This window comes from Macaca thibetana, chromosome 8, assembly GCF_024542745.1.
Source record: "Macaca thibetana thibetana isolate TM-01 chromosome 8, ASM2454274v1, whole genome shotgun sequence".
In the NCBI taxonomy this organism is placed as follows: Eukaryota; Metazoa; Chordata; class Mammalia; order Primates; family Cercopithecidae; genus Macaca; species Macaca thibetana.
Window position 1 is genome coordinate 109,105,611 of NC_065585.1, and position 18,309 is coordinate 109,123,919.

Below are 18,309 nucleotides of genomic sequence, written 5' to 3' on the forward strand. Positions count from 1 at the left end.
TCCACACATATTAATATCAACCTTAAATAAAAATGGGCTAAATGTCCCCATTTAAAAGGCACAGAGTGGCAAATTGGATAAAGAAGCAAAACCCAATGGTATGCTGTCTTAAAAGACCCATCTTACATGTAGTGACACTCATAGGCTCAAAGTAAAGGGATGGAGAAAAATCTAACAAGAAAATGAAAAACAGATCAAAGCAGGGATCGCTATTCTAAATCAGACAAAACAGACTTTAAACTAACAAAGTTCAAAAAAGACAAGGGCATTACAAAATGGAAAAGGGCTCGATTCAACAAGATGATCTAACAGTCCTAAATATATATACACCCAACACAGGAGCACTCAGATACATAAAGTAAGTTTTTAGAGCCTATGAAAAGATTTAGATCTTTTAACCCACACAATAATTGTGGGATCCTTTAAGATCCCAGTGACCAGGCCGAGGCAGGTGGATCACAAGGTCAGGAGATGGAGACTATCCTGGCTAACACGGTGAAACCCCGTCTCTACTAAAAATACAAAAAAAATTAGCCAGGCGTGGTGGCAGGCACCTGTAGTCCCAGCTACTAGGGAGGCTGAGGCAGGAGAATGGTGTGAACCTGGGAGGCGGAGCTTGCAGTGAGCCGAGATCACACCACTGCACTCCAGCCTGGACCGACAGAGCAAGACTCTGTCTCAAAAAAAAAAAAAAAAAGAAAAAAGATCCCAGTGATAGTATTAGCTAGATCATTGAGGAAGAAAACTAACAAAATATTCAGGACCTTAACTCAATACTTCACAAAATAGACCTAATAGACATCTACGGAACTCTCCAGCCCAAAACAACAGAATATACATTCTCACCAGCACATGGCACACACTCTAAAATAACTACACAATCGAGCATAAAACAACCCTCAGCAGATTAAAAAAAAATCATACCAACCACACTGTTAATCCACAATGCACTAAAAATAGAAATCAATGCTAAGAAAATCACTCAAAACATTGAATAAAACTAAACAATCTGCTCCTGAATGACTACTGGGTAAATAATGAAATTAAGGCAGAAATCAAGATATTCTTTGAAACTCTTGAGAAAAATGTTACAACATACCAGAATCTGGGACATAGTGAAAGCAGTGTTAAGTGGGAAGTTTATATCACTAAACACCCCCATCAAGAAGTTACTATAGAAAGATCTCAAATTAACAACCTAGCATCACATCTAGAGGAAGTAGAGAAACAAGAGCAAACTAACTGCAAATCTAGAAGAAGACAAGAAATAACCGAAATTAGAGCTGATTTAAAGAAAACTGTGATTTAGAAAACCATACACACACAAAAAAAAAATCAATGAATTCAGACTGTTTTCTTGAAACAATAAAATGCACAGACCTCGAGCTAGACTAATAAAGAAAATAAAAGAGAGAAGATCTAAGTAAACACAATCAGAAATGATGAAGGGGATGTTACCACTGACCCCACAGAAATACACACACACACACACACACACACCCCTCAGAGACTATTATGAACACCTCTATGCACACAAGCTAGAAAACCTGGAAGGAATGGATAAATTCCTGGAAACATACAACCTCCTAAGGTGGAATCAGGAAGAGATTGAATCCCTGAACAGATGAATAATGGTTTCCAAAATTAAATCAGTAATAAAAAGCTTATCAGGTCTGGCTCAGTGACTCATGCCTGCAATCCCAGATCTTTGAAGGCTGAAGCAGGTGGACCACTAGAACCTCAGACTTTAACAGTAGTGTGAGCAACAGGGCAAAACATTGTCTCTATAAAAAATACAAAAATCAGCCAGACATGGTGGCAAATGCCTGTAGCCTCAGCTACTCTGGAGGCTGAGGTGGCATGATCACTTAAGCCTGAGAAGCAGAGGTTGCAATGAGCCAAGATCCATGTCACTGCACTCCAGCCTGCATGAAAGTATGAGACTCTGTCTCTCAAAAAAAATTTTTTTAAAAGCGTACCGGCTAGGCGCGATGGCTTACACCTGTAATCCCTTTGGGGGTGAAGGCGGGTGGATCACTTGAGGTCAACCATTCAAGACCAGCTTGGCCAACATGGTGAAACCCCGTCTCCACTAAAAATACAAAAATTAGTCGGGCATGGTGGTAGGCGCCTGTAATCTCAGCATTTTGGGAGACCCAGGTGAGCGGATCACAAGGTCAGGAGTTTGAGACCAGCCTGGCCAATATAGTGAAACCCCATCTCCACCAAAAATACAACAAAAATTAGCTGGGCGTGGTGTCCCATGCCTGTAATCCCAGCTACTCAGGAGACTGAGGCAGGATAATTGCTTGAACCTGGGAGGCAGATGTTGCAGTGAGCCAAGATCGTGCCACTGCACCCCAGCCTGGGCAACAGAGTGAAACTCCATCTCAAAAAATATAAATTAAATTTTAAAAAGCCTACCAACCAGAAAAAGCCCAACAGACAGATTCACAGCCGAATCTTAGCAGATGTATGCAGAAAAGCTGGTACCATTCCTACTATAACTATTCCAAAAAATTGAAGAGAAAGAATTCCTTCCCAATTCATTCTGTAAGGCCAGCATCATCCTGATAGCAAAACCTGGCAGAAACACAGCAATAAAAGAAAAATTCAGGGCAATATCTTTGATGAAAAAGGATGCAAAAATACTCAAGAAAATACAAGCAATCCTGGCCAGGCATTGTGGCTCTCGCCTGTAATCCCAGCACTCTGGGAGGCCAAGGCGAGTTGATCACCTGGGAGTTAGGAGTTCGAGACCAGCTCGGCCAACATGGAGAAACCCTGTCTCTACTAAAAATACACCAATTAGCTGGTTGTGGTGGCACACACCTATAATCCTAGCTACTTGGGAGGCTGAGGCAGAAGAATCAATTGAACCTGGGAGGTGGAGGTTGCAGTGAGCCAAGATTGTACCACTGCACTCCAGCCTGGGTGACAGAGCAAGACTCCATCTCAAAAAAAAAAAAAAAAAAAAGGAAAAGGAAAAGAAAAAAACAAGCAATCCAAATCCAACAGCACATCTAAAAGCTCATACACCGTGACCAAGTAGGCTTTATCCCCAGGAGGCAAGGTTTGTTCAACATAATGCAAATCAATGTTATTCACCACATAAGCAGAACCACAGATAAAAATAAACACATGGTTATCTCAACAGATACAGAAAAGTCTTCCAGTAAAATTCAACATCCCTTCATGTTAAAAACTCTGAAAAATAGGCATTGAAGGAACATATTTCAAAATAATAAGAGCCATTTATGAAAAACCCACAGGTGACATCATACTGAATGGGCAAAAGCTGGAAGCATTCCTTTTGAAAACTGGAACAAGACAAGAATGTCATCTTTCACCACCATTATTTAATATAGTACTGGAAGTTCTAGCCAGAACAATAAGGCAAGACAAAGAAATAAAAGGCATCCAAATAGGAAGAGAACTCAAACTATGTCTGTTTGCAGATGATATGCTTCTATATCAAGAAAACCCCATGGTCTCTGCTCCAAAGTTCCTTGATATGACAAACAACTTAGCAAAGTTTCATGATACAAAATCAATGTACAATAATCACTGGCATTCCTATACACGAACAACATCCAAGCTGAGAGCCAAATCAAGAATGCAATCCCATTCACAATAGCCACAAAAAGAATAAAATACTTAGGAGTATAGCTAACCAAGGAGGAGAAAGAGCTCTGCAATGAGAAAGCAAAACACTGCTCAGACATATCAGAGATAACTCAAACAAATGGAAAAACTTTCCTTGCTCATGGATAAAAATAATCAATATTGTCAAAATGGCCAGACTGCCCAAAGCAATGAATAGATTCAATGCTATTCCTGTAACACTGCTGAAGACATTCTTCCCAGAATTAGAAAACACTATTTTAAAATTCATATGGATCCAAAAAAGAATTCAAATAACCAAGACTGTCTGAAGAAAAAAGCAAAAAGCTAGAGACATCACACTAACCAGCTTTAAACTATACCACATGGCTACCATAAATGAAGCAGTATGGTACTGGTACAAAAGTAGACACATAGACCAATGAAACAGAATAGCGAGCCCCAAAATAATGCCACACACCTACAACCATCTGATCTTTGACAAAATTGACAAAAATGGGCAATAAAGAAAGGACTCCTTGTTCAATAAATGTTTCTGAGATAACTGGCTAGCCATATGGAGATTAAAACTGGACCCCTTCCTTAAACCACATACAAAAATTAACTCAAGATGGATTAAAGACTTAAATTTAAAATGAGAAGCTATAAAAACCCTAGAAGAAAATCTAGGAAATACTATTATGGACATAGGACCTGGCAAAGACTTCATGACAAAGATGCCAAAAGCAATTGCAACAAAAAGAAATTGACAAATAGGACCCAATTAAACTAAAGAGCTTCTGCACAGCCAAAGAAATTGCCAACAGATTAAACAGACAGTATACAAAATGAGAGAAAGTTATTCACAAACTATGTATCCAACAAAAGTCTAATATCCAGTATCTATAAAGAAGTTAAATATACAAGCAAAAAAACAAACAAACCTATTAAAAATTGGGCAAAGGACATAAACTTACACCTTTCAAGAGCAGACATTCATGTTGCCAACAACCATATGAAAAAATATTCAACATCACTAATTATTAGAGAAATGCCACTCAAAACCACAATGAGATACCATCTCACACCAGTCAGAAAGAATGGCTATAATTAACAAGTGAAAAAATATCAGATACTTGCGAGGTTGTGGAAAAAAGGAAACATTTAGGCTTATGCACTACTGGTGGGAGTATAAACTAGATCAGCCATTGTGGAAAGAAGTTTGGGGATTTCTCAAAGAACTCAAAACAGAATTACCATTTAACCCACTAATCCCATTATTGAGTACATACCCAAAGGAATATAAATAATTGTTCTGCCATGATGACATATTCATGCATATGTTTATCATACCAGTATTCACTATTGTGAAGATATAGCATAAACCTAAGTGCACATTAATGGCAAACTGGATATATTAAATATGGTACGTATACAACATGGAGTACTATGCAGTCCTAAAAAAGAATCAGATTATGTCCTTTGCAGCAACATTGATGGTGCTGGAGGCCATTAGCCTAAGTAAAGTAATTCAGGAACAGAAAACCAAATACCACATTTTCACTTTTAAGTGGAAGCTAAACTTTTAGTATGTTTGGACACAAAAAAGGGAAAAACAGACACTGGGGCCTACTTGAGAGGGGGGAGGTTGGGAGGAGGGTGAGAATTAGAAACTACCTAGCAGATACTATGCTTATTATCTGGGTGATAAAATAACTTTTACACAAACTCCTGTGACATGCAACTTTCCTATATAACAAACCTGTACGTGTATCCCTGAACCTAAAATAAAAGTTGAAAATAAAATTATAAATAAATAAAAGACTATATTATTAACCATTAATATTATATAATGATTATCAAATTGCAGCATAATGTAGGCTTTTTGCCATATCTGTTGGAATCAAAAAGTCATACTGAAAGACCATTATAAGCTATTATAGTGCTATTACCAATCAGTCTGTTGCATACATGTTAACCATCCTAAATCTCAGTCACACTGGTGGGGAATATGAACACCTTAGAATAAAAGAAGTAATAAGGATTCTTAGCTTTCTCATTGATAATGTGTAATCCGAGTTCAAATGGTTAATCACTTGGGAAATTGGTGGTCAAACTGGAAGACATGAGTCTCTGTTCCTCATCTGTTTTTTTATTCCCCAAATTCCTCTCTTATGAAAGAAATTGTGAATAGTGAAATGATTATTGTTATACCATCTGCCACTAGACACCCCAGTTTGTCTTATGAAGCTGTAACATAAGGTATCAAAGTCAAAAGGTGATCTATGATTATACTGAGAAAGAAAAATGTCCCTTTTTGTAACACTATGCTAGAGGGATCCACAAAATATTATACATTTGTGCCCCAATGTAATACAAAGATCAGAAAGAGATCATTTAATTACTTTTTCAAATTGTATCTATTCCTAACACCATGACGTATCCAGGGGACAAGGCAAGCAATGAATAGCTTTTGGTTTTGTTTTATTCCTCCTTTCCACAGATGAGTTTGTCTAAGAGATTTCTAGAGCCTCGTGCAAATGACCATTAGCCAAGACTGTTCCTTCAGTGTGCCTGACATGCCCAGACAGTGCCAAATATCAGAATGAAGCCACAGGCTGTTACTGCCATGTTACAAACTTGAAATATGAACATGTACATTGTACCATGCAAGATTATCTAGCTGTCTTGCCATCTATCTACAAAACTGAAAGCTCTGACATTTTAACTTAGAGCCTTCTGAATTATTATGAACCCTATCAAAAATCTACAGTAAAAAGACACAAGACCAACTTATATTCAATTCAACTTATATGGATACACATATATGGCATAGATTTAATTTCATCCCAAACATCTTTCATGTATTGTCTAAAATATTATGTTGAACTTAATATTGTTTTGCTGAAAAAAGTCAAGAATATAGTGATTAGAGCAAAATTCATAATGAGATTTTTATATAATGAAATATGTGACTCCAGGAGACAGTGATTTACACAAATAGGGTGTGATGCATCTTTTATGCATGGGTCTATGTACAGGCAGATATAAAGTTATTGTTCTGCATATCAGATATTAGATGTTTGCAGAACGCATTTGATTAAAATGAAGTGTTGAACTGATAATGAATGTGCTGCCCAAATAATCTTCACCAGTTTCTCCCAGAACGTCAGGGTTTAGTTTAGTCAGTGTCTAAGTTTATTGACTTCACAATAACAACTCATGCCTATTTTTCAAGACCTTTCTGAGAAGGAGACCCACTCATCACCTTTAGCTCTGTAATGACATGTTTCTCACTGCTGACAGATAGTCATGAAAGAATGGACCCTGATTAAAATCGGTTCTGAACTGAGAGTGATTGTGGTGATCAATATCTGCCTGGACGACAGGTGAAGAGACCAGATTGGCCATGCAGCAGGTCTAGTCATTAGTGGAACATAAACAAAGCACCACAGCTCAACCTGAATCATAGAACTGTTTGAACTTTGCCATGCTTGTCTCTGACCCTGGCTGTCTACAAAGGCTGAAGCAACTAATGAGAGTTTGTGACCGTCAGTTGTTGAAACTTCCCTGTACAGGGCAAGGTTAGACTGTTTCACATCAGGGTGGCTAGCTGGTTCCTCTTAACACTGAGAATGCATGCCTTATTCTGAAATTCTAGAGCATTTATTTAATTAAATGCAATTATACCAAAGAACTAGGGAATCTACAGAGAGGAGCACTTCACAGCGTTGTATTGCCAGCCTACGCCTCCCTCCGATCATAATTTTATCGCATTCCAAAGCATTTCTTTTTAATTTGTATACCTAGAGATACGATATATGAAACAAATAATTCAGGGCTGAGTACAATATTCCAAGACCCAATGTAATTTATACAGAAAGCTGGATATTTATTACTGATGCTAGAGGTTATTAAGTTATCTGAAAGGTATAGACTTCATTTCTGTTTTCAAGAAATAGAGATTTATATTGCTTATTTATTCCCAGCTGTTGAATATCTGAGTTGTGCTCAGAAAAGAGATTAAAAATATTTGATGATACCAGGGCCAAGATAGCAGCAATTCAGAAAATTTTACCCAATTTTTTTTCAGAATAGGTTTCTGAGTGAATGTTGTATGTGTCTGAGTTTGTATGTCTGATCATGAATGTGGTATCCAATAAAAGACACACATTTTGAACACCATATCATGTAATATTATGTTTCATTGTTTTTGAAATATTAAAAACTAATTTCTTCAAGATAGTTCCCTGACTTAGGTTTTTACCACTGGAACAATAAAAATCCTCGTAGGATCCCTGACCACTGGACTGAGTCTGTGAACTCAGATTGCATTGTAGCTTTGCCACAGACTCTCTGGTGTGGCCTTAAGTGAGTCATTTAACCTTTGGCATCTATATTTTTCTCATTTATAAAAATAAGGAGTTGCACTTTTAGAATCTCATTATTCTATGTTTATAAATTAAACTATAAATAAATTGGGAGTAATTCCCAGATAGTCTTACCTTAGACATAAAGAAAATGAATCTGAGTTGTTAATACCTGGCTCCATTTCTCATTCTTCTCATTAACATATATGATTACTTATTTTACATAGTTTAGATGTAGAATATGCTAAATTATATGTACTGTGCCCATGCAACTTCGAGAATCACAGGCTTTGGCAATTACTAAATCCAGAAGACAATTTTACAACATGTATTTATCCTTCTAATGGAAAGAGCTCCAGGTTATGCATCAATCTTTTCAACCTCTTGGGTGATAGCGATGCCAGCACAGGATTATGGAAAACAATGATATATACTATAAGAATAGATCAATCTGAAGATCGAAACATATATCTATATTTCTATGCAAACTTTACAACAGCATGCTTAGAGAGGTTTGGAAACACCTGAGCGTATGAGCATGCATTTCGAATTATCGGCAGAAATTTAATGTTGCCTCTTTGGTTTGTGCTGTGACTGTAGGCAAGTCAGTCTTCACTTATAATGCCCGTAACTAGAAAAAGAAAAAGTGAGAAAAAGATGAAGAGAGAACAAAGGGCCAAAAACAAGGGGCCTTTAGGTCTCGACCTGAATCAAATACTAACAAGCTCTGTGTTGGAGAGTTATTTTATATCCTTGGCCACAAAACTAAAAGAAAATTTGATATATTAATCTTTGAACTAAAATTAAATTAACTTTAATATTCTCTAATGTATTTTCTTTTGTACAACTATTAACTTCCACTTTGGGGCTATTGCAAAAATTGATGAGCTGAGTCCTATCAAAAATTTCTAGGAGAGGTAGGTTTTAAACCAAAGTACAATGAGCAGCTTTTGCTTCACGATTCTTTCTTTCTTCTTTTCAGTGTCCCATTCTGCTTTATGCTTTTCCTTACTTCTCAGACCACTTCTCCATTCTAGGTTTTTTCATGCCAATAGTACACCATGTGTCAGAACTTCCCAATCCCTTCTCCTACAAAAAAACAAAAACAAAAACAAATTCTCTATTTTCCCTTTTCTTTAGTCCACTGTTTAGTGAACAATGCTAGTCACATAAACTAATTTCTCATGCATTCCTATTGATGATCTTGGAAGTCAGTATCTTAAATAAGAGGAAAGACTCAAATAATGTGACTTCTAGGCATTATTAATATCTAACGAGGGATATGTATTGATGCTTTTTGATGTTCCTTAAGTTGTACCACAAAAGCACCCTTATTTTCTCTTTTCTTTCTTTTTTTTTTTTTTTTAATAGATTCTCACTCTGTCACGCAGGATGGAGTGCAGCGGCATGATCTTGGCTCACTCCACCTCCCAGGTTGCAACCTCTGCCTCCCAGATTCCAGCAATTCTCCTGTCTCAGCCTCCCCAGTAGCTGGGATTACAGGCCTGCACCATCACGTCTGGCTAATTTTTCTATTTGTAGTAGAGACGGGGTTTCACCACTTTGACCAGGCTGCTCTCGAACTCCTGACCTCAGGTAATCTGCCCATCTCAGCCTCCCAAAGTGATGGGATTACAGGCGCGAGCCACCACACCCAATTTAAGTATAATTTTGTGTTCTAAATAGCACTTTACAATTTAAAAGTGCTTTCATATACATTATCTTTTAAGAAAACAAAACAGTTATTTCTTAATATATACACATTACTGGACAAAATACCTGATTTTTAGGAAGATCATAACTTTTTATGTTCTTACAACTACTTAGAATGAAAGAGTTTTATGCTAGCTCTCTTATTTTGGTCTCATGTGCTTGTACCAAATATCTATGTCTGCAACAAAGGTACCGGGAACATCCATGTCATGGTTATAAGAGAACAGAAAAACAAAACAAAACAAACAAAAAGCAAAGCACCAGTCTATTCATCCTTAAGGGTTAATTGAAGACCAAGTTTAAAGTTAAAGCATCATAATCATGAATCTTTTAAAGCTAATATTTTGGAAGCCTGATATCAATCACATGAACATCCGAAGTTCAAATAAAACTGGAATAAGTTGTGCCAAAAAGCAACAGGTTCTAATTGTCTCTTTTGCTTCTTCCTGTGTCTTAACCAGAGATCTGACATTTTTCCCAAAAAAAATGCTCAATATCTTTGAATGGCCTTATATTTATATGTTGATTATCTCTGATCCTTGATAAGATTCAAATGACAGAAGAAAACCTGAACTAATTGCTATAGTCACTCATTTAAAATATTCTGATAGTGTCCAGGTTTCCCTATTTTTTTTTTTTTTTGGTAATATAGAATCTGTGCAGCCTTATATTTTTATGAATCAATGGTGGGCATTGGGAAGAAAGACATGGATCTAAAGTAATATGTGGGAAAACAGTGAGTCTGAAATATTTAAAGACATTGACCAAATTTATAAAATGACTAAAAAATGTCAAAGTAAGTGACTTCCACTTTTAATCTTTACAAAATAACAGATATTATAATTTTACCATGAGAAACCATAAAACTAGACAAAATATATGAGGCAATTCTTTTTACATAGTGAAAAACAAACGGTGCAGGCATATTATATTTGAGATAAAAGAAGTATACAATACAAACAGCAAGTTCACCAGGACTTTCTGGCTGAAGTCAATATTGAAACTGCGGCACAAGGAAGTGGACTGCAAGTAGAAAGTTGCAATCTCATTAGTTAGAATACGAAGTCCAGGATTTCTGAGGAGATGGTTATTTGTAGGGCAAGACACCAGAGAGGAGCTAGCTACCTACACGAAGAGGTCCAGAAATCTAGAGACTTCCCTCCACTTTTTGCCAAATGCAAAGCTGCATAAATGCAGGAAAATATGAGACAAAGCCTACAGAGAAAAGCTGTTGAGGATTTGTGAGCCAAATGAACATTTTGGACATCATACAATACTGGAGGGTATTGAAGTTCTGACCAGCCAAAGTGTAAAATCCTCTCTAAATATATTGAGATTTTCATTGAGTTCCTAAAAGGCCTCACATGAAGAGTAAAGCTACTCTAGACCTACTCCAACAAAACCTAAATCCAAGTCTTAACAGGAACAAGGCAAAGTTGACAATCTGCTCTTGAGAATGTAATATTCTTCATGTCCATTCCAAAAGTTTAAAAAGTACTACTAGATACAAGAAGCAATAAAGTGTGACCTGTAATCAAGAGGAAGTTTAAAAAACAACTGATACAAACAGACATAGAGATGATGCAGATGTTGAAATTAGCAGATCAAGACTTTAAAAGAGCTCTTAGAAACATATCCAATGCCTCAAATAGAAATATGGACATAATGAGTGAATAAATAAGTAATCACAACAGAGAAATAAAAACTTTAACACTGAATTTTAAAATATCAATAATCTTAAAGATGGGTCAAACAAAGCTATATAAATTAAAATACATGAAAATGAAGCACACATACCACCACCACCACTGACAGCAACACAAAACAAATTGCTGGTCACCAAAGTGGTGTATAATATTTGTAATTCAGTTCCCAAAACTAGAGAGAGGAGAAAATAAAGTAAAAATAGGCATCAGAAAAAATAGTGACCAGAATTTTCCAAATCTGACTGTAATTATTAATGCATTAAATCCAAGAAGCTCAAGGGAAATTGATCTAAAGAAATAAAAAGAAAACTATGTATGCAGATCATAGTTACATTTATAAAATACAAATATAAAGAGAAAACCTTGAAAGGGCCATTACCTATAGAGGAATAATGACAAGAATAACTGCTAATTTCTTATCAGAAACAATATAAGCCAGAAAAAAATTGAATAATATACTTAAAATATTGTAAGCAAATAGAAAAAACCCTGTTAACTTACGTTTCTATATTCAGCAAAGATATCCTCCAAATATGAAGTCAAAGGAGACATTTTCAGATCAATGAAAACCGAGATTTTTCACCAGTATACTTGCTCCATAAGAAAGTTTAAAAAAATTTTCAAACTGAAGAAATTTTGAATAATTTATGTGAATAACTACCAAGAAGTAGAGCTTAACTCACTTGTCTAGCAAACTTGATTGTGGGCTGCGCTTAGTGACTTGCTTCCAAACAGTAGAATATGAAAAAAGAGGAAAAGTACCTTACATTGGAGAAACCTTGAAAATCACTACCTTCGTCTGATGATGAAGGTTAACTATCAGTGAGAAGTCACATTGATAACATGTAGCCTTAACATACTGTAGTCAGAATGGCATTTCACCTCTGTGGTTTCCTTCCAAGAAGTCATAACCTTTGTCTAACCATGAGAAAAACATCCAATAAACCCCAATTTATGGACATTCTACAAAATACCCTATCATTACTCCTCAAGACTCTCAAGGTCATCGAAAACAAGAAAAGTCACAGGCTAGACAAAACTAAGAAGATATGATGTCTAAATGTAATGTGGCATCCTGGATTGTATTCTAGAACAGAAACATGGTATTAGAGAAAAACTAGTAAAACCAGAATAAAGTTTGAAGTTTAATTAATGGTGGTGTACTGATGTTGGGGTGTGTGTGTGTGTGTGTGTGTGTGTGTGTTTAGAGAGAGAGAGAGAGAGAGAGGAAGATGGATTCTTGCTCTGTTGCCCAGGCTGAAGGGCAGTGGCGTGATCTCGGCTTACTGTAAGCTCCGCCTTCCGGGTTCACACCATTCTCCTTCCTCAGCCTCCCAAGTAACTGGGACTACAGATGCCTGCCACCACGCCTGGCTAATTTTGTTTTTTGACAAATGTACCATATTAAGGTAAGATGTTACCAATAGGAGAAACTAGGTGACAGGAATAGAAACTCTCTGAACTATCTCTGCAACTTTCCTGTAAATCTAAATTTAATTTTAAATTTAGTTTAAATTTAAATTTAATTTAAAAAAATTAAAATTAACATAAAAAAGTGTAAGGAGAGAAAGAGACAGAGAGAAAAAGAGACAGAAAGAGAGGAATATAGACCTTCCTCTTGTTCTGATAATAACTACAGAGGGTATGAATAACTAAAAAGTAGTTACATAACTACCCCACCTTTCTCTTAATTAAGGAGGTATGTATAAGATGAGGCTGAAGAGCCACATTGATTTAGAATTTGTTTTGGTTTATATCAGTTGGCAGGATCATCTCTTTTGTTCTGACAGGGTTTCGTCTTCACCCATTTCCCAGTCTCTTCTTTGCCTATATAAAGGTGATACGATAAATCATTAGTCAGCTCTGCTTGTGTACATGGAAACTTCATTGAGTGTTCACCTAGAGTTGCTGGGAGGAGTGTGGAGAGGAGCCTAGTGGAACTGTATCCTACCACCCACATGCGTGTGTGTATATGCGCAAACACAGGCAAACAGTGGCAGCATGTGTGTTCTGATGAATGATTATTCGATAGCACTAATGTATCAAAATGGCAATTATTTTCCCTGCAATCGAGATTCCCACTCCAACTCTATCAGCATCTCTAATAAAAAAACATGACACTGAGAACATAGCTAATATTTGCCTCCCCTAGCAGCTTTGGAGACTATTTGGATTGATATAAACTTGTAAGGGTATGGAAATTGTGGAATATGATCACGTAATGGCCTCCACACTTTTTCCAAGGAAATAGCCTCCTTACATTTTACCTTCCCCATAAAATAATTAGAGCTCTCTATTTCTATGTTATTATTGATCAGTGTTAGCTTCTGTAGCACTTAGTCTTAGGAAAAGGCCAGATGGCTGGTTCAGATGTCCTCAGTAAGGGACAACATTCCCAACTAACATCAGAATCTTAGCCAGCTCTTAACCATGCACTGTGTTTGGAGACAGTTTAAGAAAGTAATGACAAATTCAACTGCCAGAAAAAATAAAAAAGCAACAACTAAGTTTCAAATCTCTCCTCTGCCTCTTATGAATTATGTGACCATGGAAAATGGTAATATAGTTACATAGGGTCTTTTTGTTCTAATATTCTTATTTGAAAGATATAGATAATAATGTCTTCCCACCTTACAGATATATTTTGAGATTCTAATGAGTTTATATATAAGAAAGCCTTCATAACCCTTTTACAAAAACATAAATTTTTGAAATATCAAGGGGCAAAACTGTTAGAATTATGACAAGAACACAACTAGGCAGCACATTGCCGTTGGACAGATATTATATTCTCATCCCTGATTCCTATTAAGGGTGCATCTGATCCTGCCCCATTTAGAAAGCACATTTGCTTCTGTTGAAATAAATACAAATACACTAGGAAACAACGTGTAGCCATGGGAGGGGTTTTTCCCTCTTAATTTATTTTCTTGTATTTTCTTCCAAATTGTTTCTCACTTACACTGAGATCTAATTTTCCTATGAGTGCTGCTGCTTATGTATATTGATTCTGACACTCCTCTGGTATTTACTGAGATACAATTCAAACAGATCGAGAGAAATTTAAAAATGATTCTCAAAAGTGAAATCAACAAAACATTTATAGAAGCAAAAAAAAAGCTGGAGGAAGGTAAGGAGAGCAAATAAACACAATTGAGTCGGGGGTACAATGACTAGTTCTCTGTCACCCTGCCTTCATGGATTCTGTTTGCTAGGTTGATAGATGTATGCAAAATAAGTATATATTGATAGATGTATGCAAATATAAGTATATAAAGGATGTTTAATAAACATATGTAAAACTCATACACAAAATAAACTTCAAACTTATATTATACAAAATGGCTGTATGTCTAATCTTATGAGACTAGGAATTGGTGAAGTAAGGGACTGTTTCTTATAGTGTAATTCAAAATAAAAAGAAATTATGACTGGATAGTTAGCTCAGGGACTTGAAGAAATTCTGTGTGGTTATTAATGCTGTGGTTGGTTTCTACCATATTATGATTTATAATTATTTTGTTTTAATTGTCCATGAAGCTTGCCAGATATTTTCAAAAGACTTCATAAATGAGTTAATATGTTGCCATTTTATTTTTCATTACTCTTCCTGGAAACAGTGACAGAATTGATTCACAAGGTCACCTAACATTCTCTTACCATTCTTTGTACCTTAAGATATCCCATAAGTTTAATGTCTTTTTTTTCATCTCATCAAAGGTATAAATGAGATTTTGCTGGGTCACAGAGATGATGTTCCTATTATATTCTCTCATCAGATCACTGACACCGTAAACTGTAATGGCTTCTTCAGAACTATTAATGTGTCTGACATCAACCTATATTGGAGAAGTCCTTAATCCTGCAAATGGTTGTTAAGAACTTACATTTACACAGAGCAGTTTTAATTTCAATCTTAAAGTGATATATATAAAGAAAGTGTTAATCTATCCACTGCTGCAATGACAGCCATTTCTAAAATGGAATGCAGCAGCTGGATAGCTACTGCTCTTTCAGATGGCCAGAGATGAATATTGTATTTAATATGAGGTGAATTAGGCTTCTGAAATCTGCTCTCACTTTTAAGTGATCATTAAAATAGGTCGCTGTGACCAATATTTCTTTATTTGTGTAAGTAGAAGCTCCCAAGTTTGGTATTTCCCATTTTTCTGTCTCATTTCTTCGACCTGGAGTAAAACTCAGAGAAATGCTGGAACAGACAGCAAGAATTTTTACCCAGAGCATATAGAAGCAATGTCATGGAATACTTTAAAATGAGTGAGAGTTGAGAAAGCCAGAGTGCAATACTGTAGAACAACACCAATCGTAATGAGGACAGTACAGGAAAGAGTCAAATCACGAAGAGAAACACTTCCAAAAGTCTTATTTTTGATAGGTCAAGGCAAAGAGTTTAGAGTGCCAGCCATGAACAAGATAGCCTGAAGAGTTGAGGACTTCACTGGTTGTTTGTACCATGGGGCTTGAATATAATTGAGCCCATTTTATGACCTACAGTCATGAAAAACAGAGGCATTCACGTGAATGGCTACATAAGATCAATAATTACTTTTTCTAATCTTAGCATGAATTTCTTCAAGGAAGTACATGAATTTCAATGTATTCTAGCAACCTATACAAACTATATGCGTGGATTACTTTTAAGTTAATGCATGGCTAATATGCAGTTAATATTCCAGCCTCTTCCATGAGTACAGAAGCAGCATCAGGCCTCTACTTAAAATTAAACAGACATAAATATTGAATTTTATAAACACATATTGCAACTAACCCAGAACAATGCTTTTCTGAAAAGAGCACAGAACTTGGAAGCAAAATCTTTTATTTTGAGTCTCAGATCTGTCATTTTATGGCTATGTAATTTTGGACTATGATTTTCAGCTGGAACATTCTCATATGAAAAGTGAAGATAATAATCCTGACTCAGATGACTATATCAAGGATTAAATGGTTTAATGTATATAAAAGTTATTTGGAAATATTAAGTCACCATATAAATATGAAAGATCAGCAATGGCTTAACTAGAGACATATTTCCTTACCTAACCTCAGATCACTAATCTAAAGGGCCTTAAATATTGGAAACAACCTGAAATAGAATAGTAAATATACCTAGCTGAGTTGCTTCTGAATTATCAGGGCTTTTTTACTTGAATATGCTTTTAAATACTGGGATCCCTTAATATTTATATCTTCATTCTTGAAAGATTAAATTACTGATATATACCACTTGAAATATGTATTAGACCTCTTGATCTTTAAAAGATTTACATGAATGCTAATGAGAATGTATCAAATATAAAATAGTCTATTACAAAAACTATTGGGTCTATCTTCATGTCTGATTCATTAAGCAGATGTTGATTGAAAAGGGGTCAAGATCAAAGCACATTATTCTGATTAACAATGAAAAAGATATTCAAAGATATATTATGTAGAAATTAGGACAAAATTGTATAAACAATGGAAATTTCCAACATTGGGAACTCTTACAATATAGCGAGCTTCCATCCACCTACTTAATTGCATCTCTTTGCATAACTCTTTTACGTTGAAGACTTTCCCTCCATCTAGCATAACTTAATGGGTTTATATCCTGAGAAGTAAGTGCAGCTGAAGCTCTAACTTTATTAGTTGTCTGACTCTTTCAGAAATTCTGGCTTCAGACCAATTCAAGGTAAATTTATACTGGGAAATAAGGTTACAAATAAGGTTAAAAGGGGACATATTTGGAGAACAGACTTATGGGTATAGCTTTTCTATATGGAAATGTGGTAATATATGATTGCTTTGAGAGCTTAAGTGCTCATAAAAGTCATAATCAACTAAGTATCCAAACTAGATTGAAGATTGCTTTTGGAGATAAGGTAAATGAGTCTGCTTTTTTCTCACCAAAAATATAGAGGTTAACAGAGATCAAGAACTTCTTACCCCACCCAACAACACACTAATCCTCTACCAACATTCACTTAGTTGACCAAATGCATTATTATATCAGCCTTGAAAACTACACAAGGGCCTGTTCTAACACTTTCTATCTTTTTGCTACAAGAATGTATTAGTCCTTTCTCTACTGCTATAAAGAACTACCTGAGACTGGATAATTTACAAAGAAAACAGGTTTAATTGGCTCACAGTTCCACAGGCTGTACAGGAAGCATGGCTGGGAGGCCTCAGGAAACTTATAATCATGGCCAAAGGGCAAAGAGGAAGCAAGCACATCTTTATATGCCAGCAGGAGAGAGAGTGAAGGGGGAAGTGGTACACACTTTTAAAGTGGTACACACAGATCTCATGGAAACCCATTCACTATCACGAGAATGGCAAAGGGAAAATTTACCCCCATGATCCAATTACTTCCAACAAGGTCCCTCCCACAAAACTTGGGATTACAATTCAACATGAAATTTGAGTGGGGTACACAGAGTCAAACCATATCAAAGAAACACACCTATATTGTGCATTTAAATTATTTTATCTTGATAGAAAATTGACCATGAGCTGCAATTCCCTCTCTCTTAGCTGATAATTATTCTCTTATATTTCCACAGTACATTATTTTTAATACAAAGAAGATATCGCCTGTCTTTATCAGTTCATTCTGCTATAAAAGAACACCATAGACTGGGTGGCTTAAATAACAGAAATTTATTCTCACAATTCTGGAAGGCTGGGAAATCTAATGCTAAAAGGCCAGCAGATCCAGTGTCTGGCGGGATAATTCTTTCTGGTTTGAAAAAGGTGGTGTTCTTATTATATCCTCACATGGTGGAAAGAGAGCACTCTGCTCCCTTCATCTTCATAGAATGGCGCTAATCTCATCATGGTGGCTCCAACCTCATGATCTAATTTAACCATAATTATTTTCCAAAGGCCTCATGTCCAAATATCATCACATT